Raw genomic sequence first — 15,204 nt, 5'->3', positions numbered from 1 at the left:
TAGAGAAAGATGAAGGCAGAGCGAAGAGAAGGGAAAGAGGAAGAGAGAGAGGAGGGAGAGAGGGAGAAAGAAGGGGAGAGAAATCTCGAAGGAAGCTAGGAATAGCTTCTAAAAAGCAGGAACTGTAGTTTGGAAATGGGAAAGATTCAAGATTCAACCAGGATTTAAGGATAGGCCTTTCTAACGGCCCTCCCCCCTCCAGCCCCCACCAGCAGGCATCCAAGATCATCACTCCTTAGTTTCCTACGTATATTCCTGTAATCAACAGACTGATTCTCTCCAAGGGTGTAAATTTAAATTTCAGAATGAGAGAATCTTATTGGTGCAACCAGTCAGCCCTGGCCGCGTTTGTGCAGAACTTTTATATTACACTACCTCATAGTTGGCTGGTCAGGCTATGGGTTATCTCCTTTTGTGATATGCAATCAAGGGGAGGAAGGTAGGCCTGCCAAGGTTGGGGAGGGTTGTCACAGGTGGAAGGCTCGGGCACCCCACTCAAGGAATAGGTCAGGGCCCCTTCATGAGGCTATATCCTTTAAAAGGAACTGAATGTAGCTGTTTTGTATCGTGTAGTCTGATATCTGGATAAAAAGGAAAGAGTCCATTATTTGAATTTATCTTCATGCATCTGCCTTGTTTATAATCCGTCAAAATGTCTACATTAACCATGCTGGCATTAAATAATCCCCAGTTGCGCTGTTTTGTTGTTGTTGTGTGTTTAGTTTTATTTATTTATTTTTGTTTAGTTTTAGTTTGTATTCTGTGTTTGCAGTAACATCCCATAATACTGGCAGTACTCAGAGGTTCAATTACATCACGTTTATAGATCACTATAGGATAAAATGGTTAGGATCTATGTTACTGTACTGCCCTCTAGTGGTGTGCTCTTGGGTTTACAGTTATTGTACTGCCATATGTAGAAAGCAACTTTGTGCACTAATTCAAAGTTATAAGGGAAAATTTTGCTTCTATTCCATTTAGACCCGAAAACAAGCCATAGTATCACAGAATCTGCCTATTTTTTTTTTTACCATGGGAAATCACAATCTAGCCTCATCAAACTCGAATAGAAGATCTCAAGTTGGAGACTATGAAAGTTGAGTGTTTTAAACCTTAGAAAGTTTTTTATATAGTTAGAATTATATAATGTTAAGAATGGAACGAAGTTTAAAACTGTTAAATCCAACCCAGTCATTTCACATTTGAGAAAACAAGCTTCAAGATTTAAATATATTAGCCAAAGTGCTGCAGATAGTTTAAAGTAGGACTGAGCCTAGAATCCATGTTTCCTGCCTCCCAGGCAGGCTATTTTCCTTTCTTAAAACCCACATATTATTTACATTTATCCAATGGGGAGAGGGCCCAAGGTCCGAGCTGTTGTCAGAAAAAGGTGTGATATCTTAAAAATGAAAATTAATGCACGATTTACTTGAAGGAAGGGGAGGGCATATGTTCTTTCTATTTTGGGAAAAGAATGCAATTTTAAAACTTAATTCTTTTTACTAATTGCATAGCAGTATTTCTGGGCAAAGCAATAGAGAAAATAGGCTGGATAAGGCAGAGGTAGGTGGGGGAGGAGATACAGGAATGCCTCTATCCATGTTTCTGACCTTAGATGCTCATTCTTATCCAAAGAATAGGTTATGTGGGTGACCAAGCTGGGGTAGCCATTCCCATTTTATCAGCGATCTGAATGTCTATGCTATGCACTGAATTGTGCCCCTCACCAAATTCACACATTGAAGCCCTAACCCCCAACGTGTCTATATTTGGAGACAGGACCTATAAGGAGGTAATTAAGGTTAAGTGAGTTCACAGGGAGGGTCTGTAATCTGATAGGATTCTCTTCTTATATGAATAGAAAAAGAAAGAGAGAGAGAGAGAGAAAAAGAGATATCTGTCTCCCCATTATGTGAGGACACAGCCCAAAGATGCTATCTACAATTCTGAAGGAATTCTCACTAGAACCCAAGCATGCTGGCACCTTGCTATTAGTATTTCATTTTAATTTTGCAAATTTTGGAAACTAAGGCTCAGAGGGTAACTTGCCATCCTTGTAAGTGGTGGAATAACAAATCAAGTTTTGCGTGATTCTGAAACCCCAAATCTTCCCAGTGTGGAGGCTGTGAATTCAGTGTCCTTACTGACTTCTCTGATGCTTTTGCCACTTGTGGACCATGCTTTCCTTGTAAACCTCTCTTCCCTTGGTTTCTTTGGAACCCATTTATACTGGGTATCTTTTTTCGTACATAACTCTTCCTTCCTTGTCCCTCAAGGGCAACTCTTTTGTCCCTTTAGGTACCTTAGTGACATTGATGTGCCCCAAAAGGTATTGCTGTTTCTTGGGGGGTAATCTCATGTCTTATGTATTATTTTATTTTATGTAGTACCACTCATATTCTTTGAAGTAGCTTTGTTCAAGTAGCTTTCTCTTTCTTTCTTTTCACTCCTGAAATCTCTCCTGAACTTCAATTCCATATATCAAGCTGGATATTTCTATCTGAATCTCTGACAGATACTTCAAAACAAATTACACATTCGAGCTTAGAAGTTTTCATTCAATGAATACACTTGCTCAAACTCATCATTTCCTAACAAATACCAACATCCTCTCAGTCATCCAAGTAAGAAAGCTGGGAGTCAGTCTCAATTCTTTCTTCTACCCACTCTTCAGTAACCTAATCAATCATCAAATTCTGTGTTTTATCACCACAATGATCATAGACTCCATCCCTTCTCTTTTCCCTCCTGCCATTGTTCTAGTTCAAGGGCTCATTGCTTGCTTGCATTAACCTTGTAACTCATCTTTTTGCTTCCGTTGTTTACCCGCTTGCATCTTCCACACAGCAGATAGACTGGAAAATCTAAAAGGCAAATATGACCCATTGCAAAAGAGAAAGTTGTCTCTCAAACAAGGTGCCTGTGGTCCTCATAATCTAGATGCCGCCTTTCCTTCCAACCTCATCTGCCATCACCATCACAACACACATCTTGTTCCAGGTTTGCTAAATTTGGTCTAGTTCCCTGTTTACGTAATTTTGCTACTGGTTCATTACAGTCTTTCCTCTGTGCAAAACCCACTACTCTTCCCACCTCTTAGCCCTCATCCTCACTCAGAAAGAATAATGTTTATCATGACTTGTGTTTTTCAAGACACAGTTGAGCTGTCACTCCCACTAAGAAGCCATCCTGATATCCCATTAGACTAGACGATTCTTCTCTGTGCTCATGTGGAGTCCTGAACTTCCCTTTGGCATTGGATCTACTACTGCACTTACCTCTGTCTTCCTTATTTGCTTCTCAGTGAAGTCAGGAGTCAGCGTTTAACGAGTCTTCCCACGTGTTTGTTACACTGAAATTTTTTTAAGGACAAGTTGTTTTCTTTTCCAGTCAGAGCCTTCAGTGTCAATATCTTGTGGTCCACGAATTATTTTTATAGACACATTTTATTTTATAGACACTTATAAACAGATATGCATATGTTATTTTAATTATAATTATCGATTATATAAGATGATTAATTGTATACATACGCACATGTATATGTATATATATATTATAATGTATGTATTCACACAGCTATAACCATGTCCATTAGCTTTTATCTTCAAAAGTAGAGTAGAATGTCCTCATAAATTTTTAGAGCTGTACAGTGGGTCCATTTGAAGGAAAATCATCTTGTTGAGATCTAACCGTCTCATGAAAATAAAGACTAATTTTTTTTAACCCTGACTGTGAAGGGTTCTAGCAGCATTCTTCTCGATGTTCTTTCTCCTTTTCATTGTTTATCTGATAAGGGGCTAGAGAAGGTGTTAAAATAAGCAGGGTGGCACTGCAGGGGCCCAAGTGAGTCCCTGTCAAGGGGCTCTGATCTGGACGGCTCCCATAATTATGCCAGGAACACATGTTTCCAAACAAATGTTCTAATGTGACAACTCATATCCTGGAACAGTTTCAGCTCACTCCTCCAAGAATTGTAATCTCTGGTTTATTCTTTTTACTCACGATAATTGTACTTTTTGTCTTGGCCAGGAAAAGTCTTTGTATTCTGTAGAGCTAGTTTTGATGGGCTGGCACAGAGTTTTGGAAATTTTCCCCTCATGGAAATGGTGCTTTAATTTTAAAATATATTAGTGGGAAATATAATCAATAATATCGTATTAACTTTTATTTATTTTAGAGGAGGGTAGGGGCAGAGGGAGACAGAGAACCTTAAGCAGGCTCTACACCCAGCTTGGAGCCGGAGGTGGGGCTTGATCTTCCAGCCTGAGATCATGAACTGAGCTGAAATCAAGAGTTGGATGCTTAACCAGCTGAGCCTCTCAGGGGCTGCTATAGTAACTTTGTAAGGTAACAGATAGTAATTAGACTTACTGTGGTGAGCATTTCACAAGGTTCAACAAATGTTGAATCATTATGTTGTATACCTGGAACTAATTATACTTCAATAAATTAAAGGAAATGCATTGGCATGTCACTGCTAAACCCACATTGTATCTTTCAAAAACTGCTGGCTGGACAGTGGTGAAAGCCATGCAGCCAACTCCTCCAGAAATATCCTGTTGCCCATCAGCCCTATCACCTTGTTCTCTAGCAACATGGTCCAGCAATGGGAGACTTTGACTTTTACGCTGGAGTGGGACATCAGTTCTCATTTGGCTAAGCCACCGCTCCCAAGTACCGAGTCCAATAAAGGTGCACAACAACTAAATTCGGATTTGACTCCTTTCATCTCCTCTTGTCTGGAACATAAGCGTGATTAATCTAACATATAATTTTTATTATATGTTAGTTTCTTATATAATTATATATATTATACCTACAACATATATATGTTTTATATATATATATATATATATATATATATATATATATATATCCCAGTGAGTGATAGTTCTTTATGATTCCTGGATTTTGTGAGTTAAATCTTTCTTAATTTGTAACATCTATGCCAGGTAAGAGAATCCATGTTTTACTTTTTTTTTTAAAGATTTATTTATTTATTTGACAGAAAAGAGCATATAAGCAGGGGGAGCAGGAGAGAAAGAAGCAGGCTCCCTATTGAGCAGGGACCTGATGCAGGGCTTGATCCCAGGACTCTGGCATCATGACCTGAGCCAAAGATAGACACTTAACGAGCTGAGCCACCCATGTGCCCTAGAACCCATGTTTTAAATGTCTATTCCCAAAGTATGCTCATGGACCAAATAGTCAAATAGATTTCTGGTAAAAGGAAATAAAATTAACATATATATATGTATATATACATACATATACATATATAGCATATTTTAAATATTCTAGACTATAATAAACATTAGTAATGTTAAATATGTAACTATACTAATGAATACATATTTCTTCATTTGTTCTGGACATATCCTTTGGCATTAGATGGTAAACATTGTGCCCTGAGACTTACTTAACTAGTTAGACAAGTTATTTGGCACCAATTATGTATTGTAAGTGGCCTCCAAGTAACTTCGGTGAGAATAAAAGAGAACGACCTTTCTTTTTTTTTTATATATTTTTTATTTTTTATAAACATATATTTTTATCCCCAGGGGTACAGGTCTGTGAATCACCAGGTTTACACACTTCACAGCACTCACCAAAGCACATACCCTCCCCAATGTCCTTTCTAATACAAGTACTTACACTTACATCAAGAAGCTTTTATTTTTTTATTTTTTTTTCCATTTGATTTCTTTATTTTTTTTTAATCAAGTACTTACACTTAAATAAAGTTATTGCTCAGCCATAGTCCTAATTAAAGAGTTTTCCAGAGAACATTAAGAACACTGATCCTCAGACTCTCCTAGAGATTCCTGTTCAGTTGATTGGGATGGGATTGGGCATCAGTATCTTTAAAAAGTTCCCAGTGTATTCTGTTGTGCAGCCAGGATTGATAATGAAAGATTGAGCATGATTAATCAGCAATTGAAGTTGAGATGGGAACCTCTGGATTTGCCCCATTCCTGTGCCCTCCACCCTGGCATATCATATTCCAGGGGAATGACAGAAGTTAATGCCATTCTTTTTTTTTTTTTTTAAGATTTTATTTATTTGACAGAGAGAGACACAGCAAGGGAGGGAACCAGCAGGGAGAGTGGGAGAGGGAGAAGCAGGCTTCCCGCTGAGCAGGGAGCCTGAGGCGGGGCTCAATCCCAGGACCCTGGTGCTTAAGAACTGAGCCATCCAGCTGCCCCAGTTAGTGGGATTCTTAGGGATGTTAAAGTCAGGCTGCCCAACAGAATTCCCAGAATGAGGGTAGTGTTCGAAATCTACCCTGTCAGATAGTGTACCCAGTAGCCAGGTGTGGCTATTAAACTCTTGACAACAAAGTAATCTTGTTCCTGTCTGTATGTTTCCTATTGCTGCTGTAACAGATCACCCCAAACTTAGTGACTTAAAAACACAAAATGGCTTAAAAGAACACAAATTAAGTTTTGGAGGTCAGGAGTCCAAAACGGGTCTTAAAAGGCTAAAACCAAAGCATTAGGAAGGCTGTACTCCTTCTGGAGGCTCTTGGAATGAATCTGTCCCCTTGTTGCAGCTTCCAGAAGTCACCTGCATGCTTTGCCTTGTGGCTCCTTCCATCTCAAAGGCACCAGCACAGCATCTTCAAATCTCTGCCTCTGACTCCCTGTATCACTCTTCCACTTACAAGGACCCTTTTTTTTTTTTTTTAATTTTATTGCAGCGGGTTAACCTGGATGATCCAAATACTCTCCTCATCTCAAAATCCTTAATTTGTTATTTTTTAAATTTTTAATATTTCTAAAGATTTTTTATTTATTCATTTATTTTGTGAAGGGGAGGGAGAAAGAAAGAGAGTGAGTACACGAGCAGGGGAAGGGGCAGAGGAAGAAGCAGACTCCCCTCGGAACACAGAGTCTGATGGGAGGCTCCATCCCAGGACCCTGGATCATGACCTGAGGTGAGTGAAGGCTCATTCACTGAGTGTCCCGTAATTGCATTTTTTATAACCCCTCCAAACCCTAAATCTAATCTCACCCTCAAAGTGCCTTTTGTCATGTAAGGTAATATATTAAGAGGTTCTGGGGATTAAGATGTGAGCACTTTGTGGGAGCCACTATTCAGCCCCTTCTACTATGGTTCTTGTTCTAGCTTATCTTAGAGTTTCCCATATGCTTTTCTATGAGCAGCAAATGATTTTTAGTAATTTTTTTTTAAGAACAAGATTTTATTTTATTTGTATTTTTTTTCTTTTTTAGTCAGATGCGAGATAGAGTGAGCACAAGCAGGGGGAGTGGGAGAGGAAGAAGCAGACTCCCTGCTGAGCAAGGAGCCCAACATGGAGTTCGATCCCAGGACCCTGGGATCACGACCAGAGCCAAAGGCAGCTACTTAACCTACTGAGCCACCCAGGCATCCCAAGTCTTAGTAATTTTAATCCCTACATTAAAACTGTGGCTTTCACACTATATGTGCTCAAAATACATTTGTTGGAATGAGTTGATTAAGGTTAAAAAAAGAAGAGAGAGTATTTGATAGGTGTTGACTGAGTGAATAAAGCATGGCGGGGGGGTCCTAAACCAGTAAATTAATTTTGAGCATCTGTACGGATTGAACATTCACCAATCCATCAACCCATAGAATAGATTTTGGAGCAGTAGTTATCAACCACCAACCAACTATAGACTGAATAATTGTACCCTGGTCTGTTCATTTTAGCTCAATGTGTTTTGGGCTAATGAGAAAGCAAGGGGATGCCAAAGCCTGTGTGCATGATTCTGTAGGAAATAAAAACAACAACAAAAAAGTGGAATGGCAATTAATGGCTTATGTCTGATGAATGCACTCCAAAACATCACCAGCATATTTTAAGATTAATACATTATTTGGTATGGGAAGTTAGTGTATGAAAATCAGTGGTTATTAAGCATTTGTATCTAATGGGTGAAAAATTTTCTTGTTTGGTTTTAAAAAAAAAAAGACATTCCAGGATAAAAGAGGTCCAGTTTAATTATTTAGAAATTAAGCATTTAGTATAACAGAATAATATTTTATTTTACAAAATTTACACATACACAAAAATAGAAGGGATCATGTAACAGACCCCATGTACCCATCACCCAGCTTAAACAACAATCATCCCCTGATCTGGAGTATTGTTTTAATCAGTACTCTATTCCCCACCCCCCTACCCCCACCTCCACCCCCAACCCTCATTATTTTCAAGCAACTTCTAGAACCGTATCATATTATCCATAATTTAATCATGCATAAACACATTTGGGCAGGTCTATTAATGAATTTCCTCGTATTCATGTTGGCTTCCTGCATGCTTTGGCGGCTCCATAATCTTTCTGACATTTACTGTCTTTTCTTTACCTTATGTGGAATTTTGTTCTGAAGGATAAAATATAACAACTAAATATGGAAAATGCTAAGCTGGCCAGACTTGTTTAATTTTCCTATTACTTCAATTCATATTTTAGGAAATAGCATACAATGTGGAAATATATGAAATTGCAAGCAAAATTAAAACAGTAAATTTGCATTTTTTTTTTTTTTAAAGAAAGGGGAGCTCTTAACCACAGGGGAAGTACGAGTTAAGGACTTCCAAGCTCTACTCCTCTTATTTTAAGAACATATTAAATAATGTTAAGGAAAGACATATATGCCCTAGTTTGAGAGGAGCTTAGAGAAAGTCCAGGAATTAGGAGGCAATCTGAGGGAAAATCTTTCATGGGAATAATTAGGTGAAGCCCACACCAGAAGTGAGAAATAAGATATTGTTGAAGATGAAAGTCTGATCTGAAAGTATTAAGTCACATAAAATATGGTTTATAAAATATAAACATTTGAAATGTTTCTTTTGGGAAAAAAAGTACTATCTTTCCATATATGTCTGTATATGGTGATTATAAGTGGGCTTCCTCAGTATATGGCATATATTAACAAAAGGACACATTGTCAGGGTTGACTGGGCTAGAGGAGGGTGATAATTTTATTATTTAAAAATCACATATCATTAACAGTTGTCGCTATCTTTATTTCTTTCTGCCTTTTTTTTTTTTTTTTTGGGTCTTCACTGAGAACCAGAGCTAATTTATTCATTCAGTGTATCTGAGTCAAGGTACTTTCCTCACAATATACAAGTTAAATATTTGGAGGAATACATAAAACAGATTTCTAATTTTTCAAATCCAAATTTAGCATTCTAAAATTTATCAAGTTGAAATTCCCTGTTATACTGTTGTTCCAAAGCAGAAAGCTTCATATACTCATAAAGATCTTTAGCAGACTAGAATCTATTGAAATGATCTAATTCAGCCCCATATTTGGGGCTGGAGGTCTGTGGATCAGATGAACTGTCAAGGGTCACATAACTAAAAAGTGCCAGTTCAAGACTCCCTTCAGCAGCACAAATACTGAAATGGGAACCATGCAGAGAAGATTAGCATGGCTTCTGCACAAGGATGACATGTCAATCTGTGGAGGATTCCACAAAAAAAAAGAAGTGCCAGTTCAGAGATAAGAAAGCAACGTTCTTAGCTTCTAGGTTGGTGTCCCCCTCCCAGAGATTACAAAAGATGAGAGTTTTTATCTCCAGTGACAAATGAAGAAAATTTTTTGATTCTTTTACTTAACGATAGTATAGAAACCTATACTTTACTACTATGACCATGAATACAAGTCCTTTCAAGGAGGTATGTGATTTTTAAGGTTTCGTCAGACTCTAAGATGATGGATTTCTAAGAGGCTCTGGTTCACATTTTTTAAGTTGAGTACTATATTTTTGCATACACTAATGTTATAAGATGATGCCAAGTATTTCAAAAAACAAATAGAAATGCAAAGAAGAAAGGGTTAGTCGCCCCCTTCTGATGTTAGTGAGGGTGACGTTCTGTTCATAGATGTGCTGAAGCACATGTTCTAATAACAGTCACCACCCTGCATCCTCAACTTCTTCTCTGAAAACTTCTTTTATCTCCTTTCCTTAGTTCAAACTTGGTTCTACCTTGGATTATTATCACGAACTCACCAATCCCCCAGCCTCAGGGCTGAGGGTGGAATGGTGTCCTTCTCTCTCCTCACTACCATTTTCAGAGTATTTCCCCTTCTTCCTCAGGTCCTATCTCCAGCGTCTGATTGCACATGTAGGTTTCTACAGGCATACAAAGCCAACTGCTTTAGACTCCCATCCCAACATCACCCCACTGCCAAATCTCCTCCATGTCCTGTGCTCACTGTCCCACAAAAAGACACCTGAAGTTTACAACTGCCCACAACAGACACCTGGGAACAATATTGGACCCCTCCATACTTCCCCCAGTTAGAAGTCAGTTTCTGTTGATGTTATCCGTTAAATACATCTCCAGTCTATTTGCTGTTCTCCAAACCTGTTGACTTAACAGTAGTTCTACTCACCATCATCTCCTTCCTGAATTGTGGCCACAGCCTCCCTCGTTAGACTCGGCCCCTTCTGATGTGTTTGGGCTTGATGACAACCATGTGTGAGGTATTTTTTTCTGTCAGCATTCATATTGCCTCCAGGACAGAAACCGAACCTCAGGAAAACCAAACAGTTGGCTCACGCAGCACAACTCTCGAGTGTTAGAACCAGATACTCTGACTCCTTACCAGGTAGGGTCTTACTAACTTCTGGGTGCCCTTTTTGCAGGTCTGGAGATATGTGCATTTCTGCAGACCACGCAGTGCAGAACTGAGGCCTCCTCAAGGGTAAAATAATAGAAGGCTCTCAACTTGTAAGCCCTAACTGTAACATAATGTTCTGCTGTTCAAAGGACACATTCTGAGTCATAATAATGGCATTTGGAGACCATCAGTCTACTGCATTGTAACCTTTTGAGAACCATAGCTTTATTGTGTGTAACTTGTTCCTACTTTCCAGCATCTCATTTTATTATCATTATAAATCATGTGCATTTTTTGAGGACTTTAATTTTCAGGTTGCCATAAAAAAAAAAAGAACAACAAAAAGGACCTATTTTTTGGAGTTATAACAACCAGTTGCCCATGAAGTCAAATAAAAAGAAATTATAGTCAATGAAAGAGCATAGTAAATATCTTAACTATTCTTGATTACTCTTTCCCAAGATTAGAATCATTTCACAATATGACAGAATGTTAAGCAAAGTAAAAATATGTATATTGGCTCACATACAGGGCCCTGCCTGTCTTTGTAAGTCCAGATGGCTACTGATCACATTTTAAGGTCAGTGGAAAGTAATCTCAAGTTTCACCTGACTTAAGCTGAAGAGAATAAACAGAACAATGAGTAAGTAGAAGGAAACTATGAAATATGAAGGTTTGGAGGAGGAGTTTACTGAGATGACTTTGAAGGGTAGAGAATGACAGGAACTAGTTTTCACTTGTCCAAGGTTGGTTTTCATTCTGCATAATGCAGGTTTCTTGTAACTTGATCTATATTCAGTCATTTTTCTATCAATATATATTATCATTTTGACTTAATGCCCCACTCTCTTTATAAATTAGAAAATACCTGGGCTCCATATTGGGTCTCTATGGGAGAATAGCAATTTAATATAGCAGTAGGCTGTGTTGCAAAGCTGCCCGGAGAGTTCGGTTGACTGTGAAAATTCAAGAAGTGAGTACATGGTCAAAGGGGGTCTCAGATATCTCATGGATGATAACAGCCTACACTGAGCCTTATTCAAGTTTCTAGACATATTAGTGACCAAGAACCTAAGGATGGTAATTTTGGAAACCTATCCACGATTTGATAAAATGTGCCATATTTTCATTCCCATTAAATGTTTCATATATTTAGTGCCTGCGGTAAAGCATCTCTCAAGTGTTCTACAGATACTTATGAATACTTATGTGAGAATAAAATGTAAAAGTGGCTTATTGTTCTAGAGAGTTCCTCTTGGTGGTTAGTATTGTGGGAATTTCACAAGAAATTTTCATTCTGGCCATCCATGTGTTGGTATATTCTTTCCCAAATGTTGGTTTACCATAATAGAAACAGTCCAGATATTGTCTCAGGGAGAAGTTTGGCATAATATACAGTGTATCTATAAACAATCCAGAGCCAGTGACACAAATTACAAAACTGCCTTTGGATGTTTATTGCCCATGGCACCTATGATTGTATGAAGAAAATTAGAGGGAACATAATAATAGTTTTAAAATACCATTATATGTGTTGAGGTAATTGGAGACATAGCTGGTGTCACAGACAAAATTGTAAAATCATTAGTATACATAATGGTTTATTTTCTTTTTCTCTCTCTTTTTTTTTTCCATAATGGTTTAAAGAAGTGATTTTGACCAGGAGGATTGAAGGGTTATTTTGTTTAAATATAGTTTTGATTCAAGACTGGAAAATGCCATTGCTTTTACCTACACTCACTGGAAGTTACTTGGATTGATTGTTTTTATCTTCATGTGAGAATATGATTATGTTGGATATAATCTTATTTTAGAAGTTTTAGGTTAGAAAAGAAGAGACAACGTATTACTGACTGTTGCTTTAAGGCCGACTTTTTTTTTTTTACTTAGTTTAATCCTGAAACATATTAAAATTTACATTAAAATAAATCAAGATCTTAGCAAACTGAGAATAGAAAAGAACATGTTCAACTTGATAAAAAAAAATCTACAAAAAGCCTATAGCTAACATTGTACTTGGTGGTGAGAAAGTAGATGTTTTCCCACTAAGCTCAGGGGCAAGGCAAGGATGTCCTTCTCACTCTCCTTTTCAACATTGTGCTGTGAGTCCTTGTTAAGAACAATAAAAAAATCAAAGAATTTTAAAAAGAGACTCAAAGGTATACCATTTAAGAGGGAAGAAATAAAACTCATTGTCCATAGATGACAGGGTTGTCTATGTAGAAAATCCTAAAGAATAACAAAATTTCCCAGAATTAATTAGCAATTATAGCAAGGTTACAAGATTCATTGTTAATGAACAAAAGGCATTTACTTTCATATATACCAACAATGAACAATTGGAATTTGAAACTGAAAACACAATACCATTTACATTAACACAGAAGAAGAAAAGGAAAATAGGTGTGACAAAATGTATCTAAGATCTGTAAGAAGATAACTAGAAAATTGTGATGAACAAAACCAAAGATTTTTTTTTAAAAGATTTTTAATTATTTGTTTGTCAGAAAGAGAGAGAGAGCACAAGCAGGGGGAATGGCAGGCAGAGAAGCAGGATCCCCACTGAGCAAGGAGCCCGATATGAGACTCAATCCCAGGATTCTGGGATCATGACTTGAGCTAAAGGCAGATGCTAAATGACTGAGCCACCGAGGTGTCCCAAAATCAAAGATTTAAATAAATAGATATTCCATGTAGATGGATTGGAAAACTCAGTATTATTGTTTCTTTTTCCTGAGTTGATCTATAGATCCAATGCAAGACCAGTTGAAATCTGTTATTTTGTAGATATTGACAAACTGATGCTAAAGTTTATGTAAAAAGGCGAAAGGCCCAGAATGCCAGTAAAATATTGAAGGAGAAATACAAAGTTGGAGGATTAACACAACTAAACTTTAAGATTTTCAACAAATGTTGCTGGAACAGTTAGATATCCATATGTAAGAAAAAAAAAAGGATTTTAGACACAGAGCTTCACAAAAACTAACTCAAAATAGATCATAGAACTAGATGTAAAAGGAAAAGCTATAAAACCTTCAGAAGATAACATAGGAGAAATCTAGGTGATCATAGCTTTGGTGATGACTTTTTAAATATTGCACCAAGGCATGGTCCATAAAACAAACAAACAAACAAACAAACAGAAGTTGGACTTCATGAACATTAAAAACTTCTGCTCTGAAAAGATTTTTAAAGAGAATTCAAAGATAAATCACCAACTGGGAAAAATTCTTCACAAAACATATATTTGATAAAGGGCTGGTATCCAAAATATACAAAGAACTTTAAAATTCAATAATAAGAAAACCAACAGTTTAATTTTTAAAATGAGCAGAAGATCTGAGCAAACACTTCACTAAAGAAGATAAACAGGGAGATTACCAACATCATTTGTCATTTAGGGAATTATAAATTAAAACAATGAGCTACCACCATCTACTATCAGAATGGTTAAAATTCAAAACACATTAACATCAAATGCTGATGAGGATGTGGAGAACAGGTGATGGAGATGCAAAATAATACAACCTCCTTGGAAGATAGTTCAGCAGTTCCTTAGAAAACTAAACACAGTGGTAATCATATGATTCAGCAATTGTGCTTTTCATTATTTACACAAAGGAGTTGAAAATTTATGTCTACGCATAAGCCTACACATGAATACTTATGGCAGCTTTTTTCATAGTTGCGAAAACTTAGAAGTGCTAAGATCCTTTAGTATAATGTATAAATAAACTGGTATAGCCAGTTAATAAAATATTGTGTAGTGATAGGAAGAAATGAGCTATCTGGCTACAAAAGATATAAAAATGCTTATCATAAGAAAAAGAAACCAACTTAAAAAGGTTGCGTACTGCATGATTACAGCCATAAGATATTCTGGAAAAGGAAAAGCTACACAGACAGAACAAAGATCATGGTATTTTAGGGGCTCAAGGAGAGGGAGGGAGGGATGAATACGCAGAGTACAGAGGATTTTTAGGGCAGTGAAACTCATCTGTGTGATACTGTATTGGTGGATACATGTTCTTTAAACACTTTTCCAAACCCATAGAATGTACAACACAAGGAGTGAATGCTAATATAAACTTTGGACTTCAGTTAGTAATGATGTATGAATAATGCCTCAATTGTAACAAATGTAGCATGCTAATGGAAGATGTTAATAACAGGGGAAACTACTTTCTGCTCAATTTCCTATTAACCTAAAAAGAAAGAGTGAGAAATTACTTTTTATTTGAAGATGCATAATGTAATTTTTGAATATTATATATTGTTTCTTTTTAAAAAAACAACCTTATTGAGGTAAAATTGACATACAATGCTTAATTGTATAATTAGCATAAGTATAATCTGATGAGTTTGGACATATCAAACACCCATCATACCATCACCATCGTCAAAGTAATAGACCTATCCAATGCTTCCCAGATCTTCCTTGTGTTCTAAATTTTTTTGTGTGTACAGTAAGAACACTTGACATGAAATCTGACTTCTTACTAGGTTTTGAAGTGCACAATACCATGTTGTTAACTACGTTGGGCACTATGATGTACAGCAGGTTTCTGGAACATA

The 15,204-nt window shown here is 37.0% G+C and overlaps 1 protein-coding gene and 1 non-coding gene across 2 annotated transcripts in view; both read left to right on the top strand.

The window, feature by feature from the left end:
* Nucleotides 1–15,204, top strand: part of COL21A1 (collagen type XXI alpha 1 chain) — a 254,886-nt gene that overhangs the window by 17,958 nt on the left and 221,724 nt on the right. The window lies entirely within an intron of this gene.
* Nucleotides 9,381–9,484, top strand: LOC123389544. The gene has a single exon (XR_006604159.1). It is a non-coding gene; the product is annotated as a U6 spliceosomal RNA (small nuclear RNA).

The sequence above is a fragment of the Mustela putorius genome, unplaced genomic scaffold (genome assembly GCF_011764305.1).
Source record: "Mustela putorius furo isolate JIRA1106 unplaced genomic scaffold, ASM1176430v1.1 tig00003983_pilon_pilon_pilon, whole genome shotgun sequence".
In the NCBI taxonomy this organism is placed as follows: Eukaryota; Metazoa; Chordata; class Mammalia; order Carnivora; family Mustelidae; genus Mustela; species Mustela putorius.
Note: the sequence above shows the minus strand (reverse complement) of the source record. Positions and strands in the feature narration are given on the sequence as shown.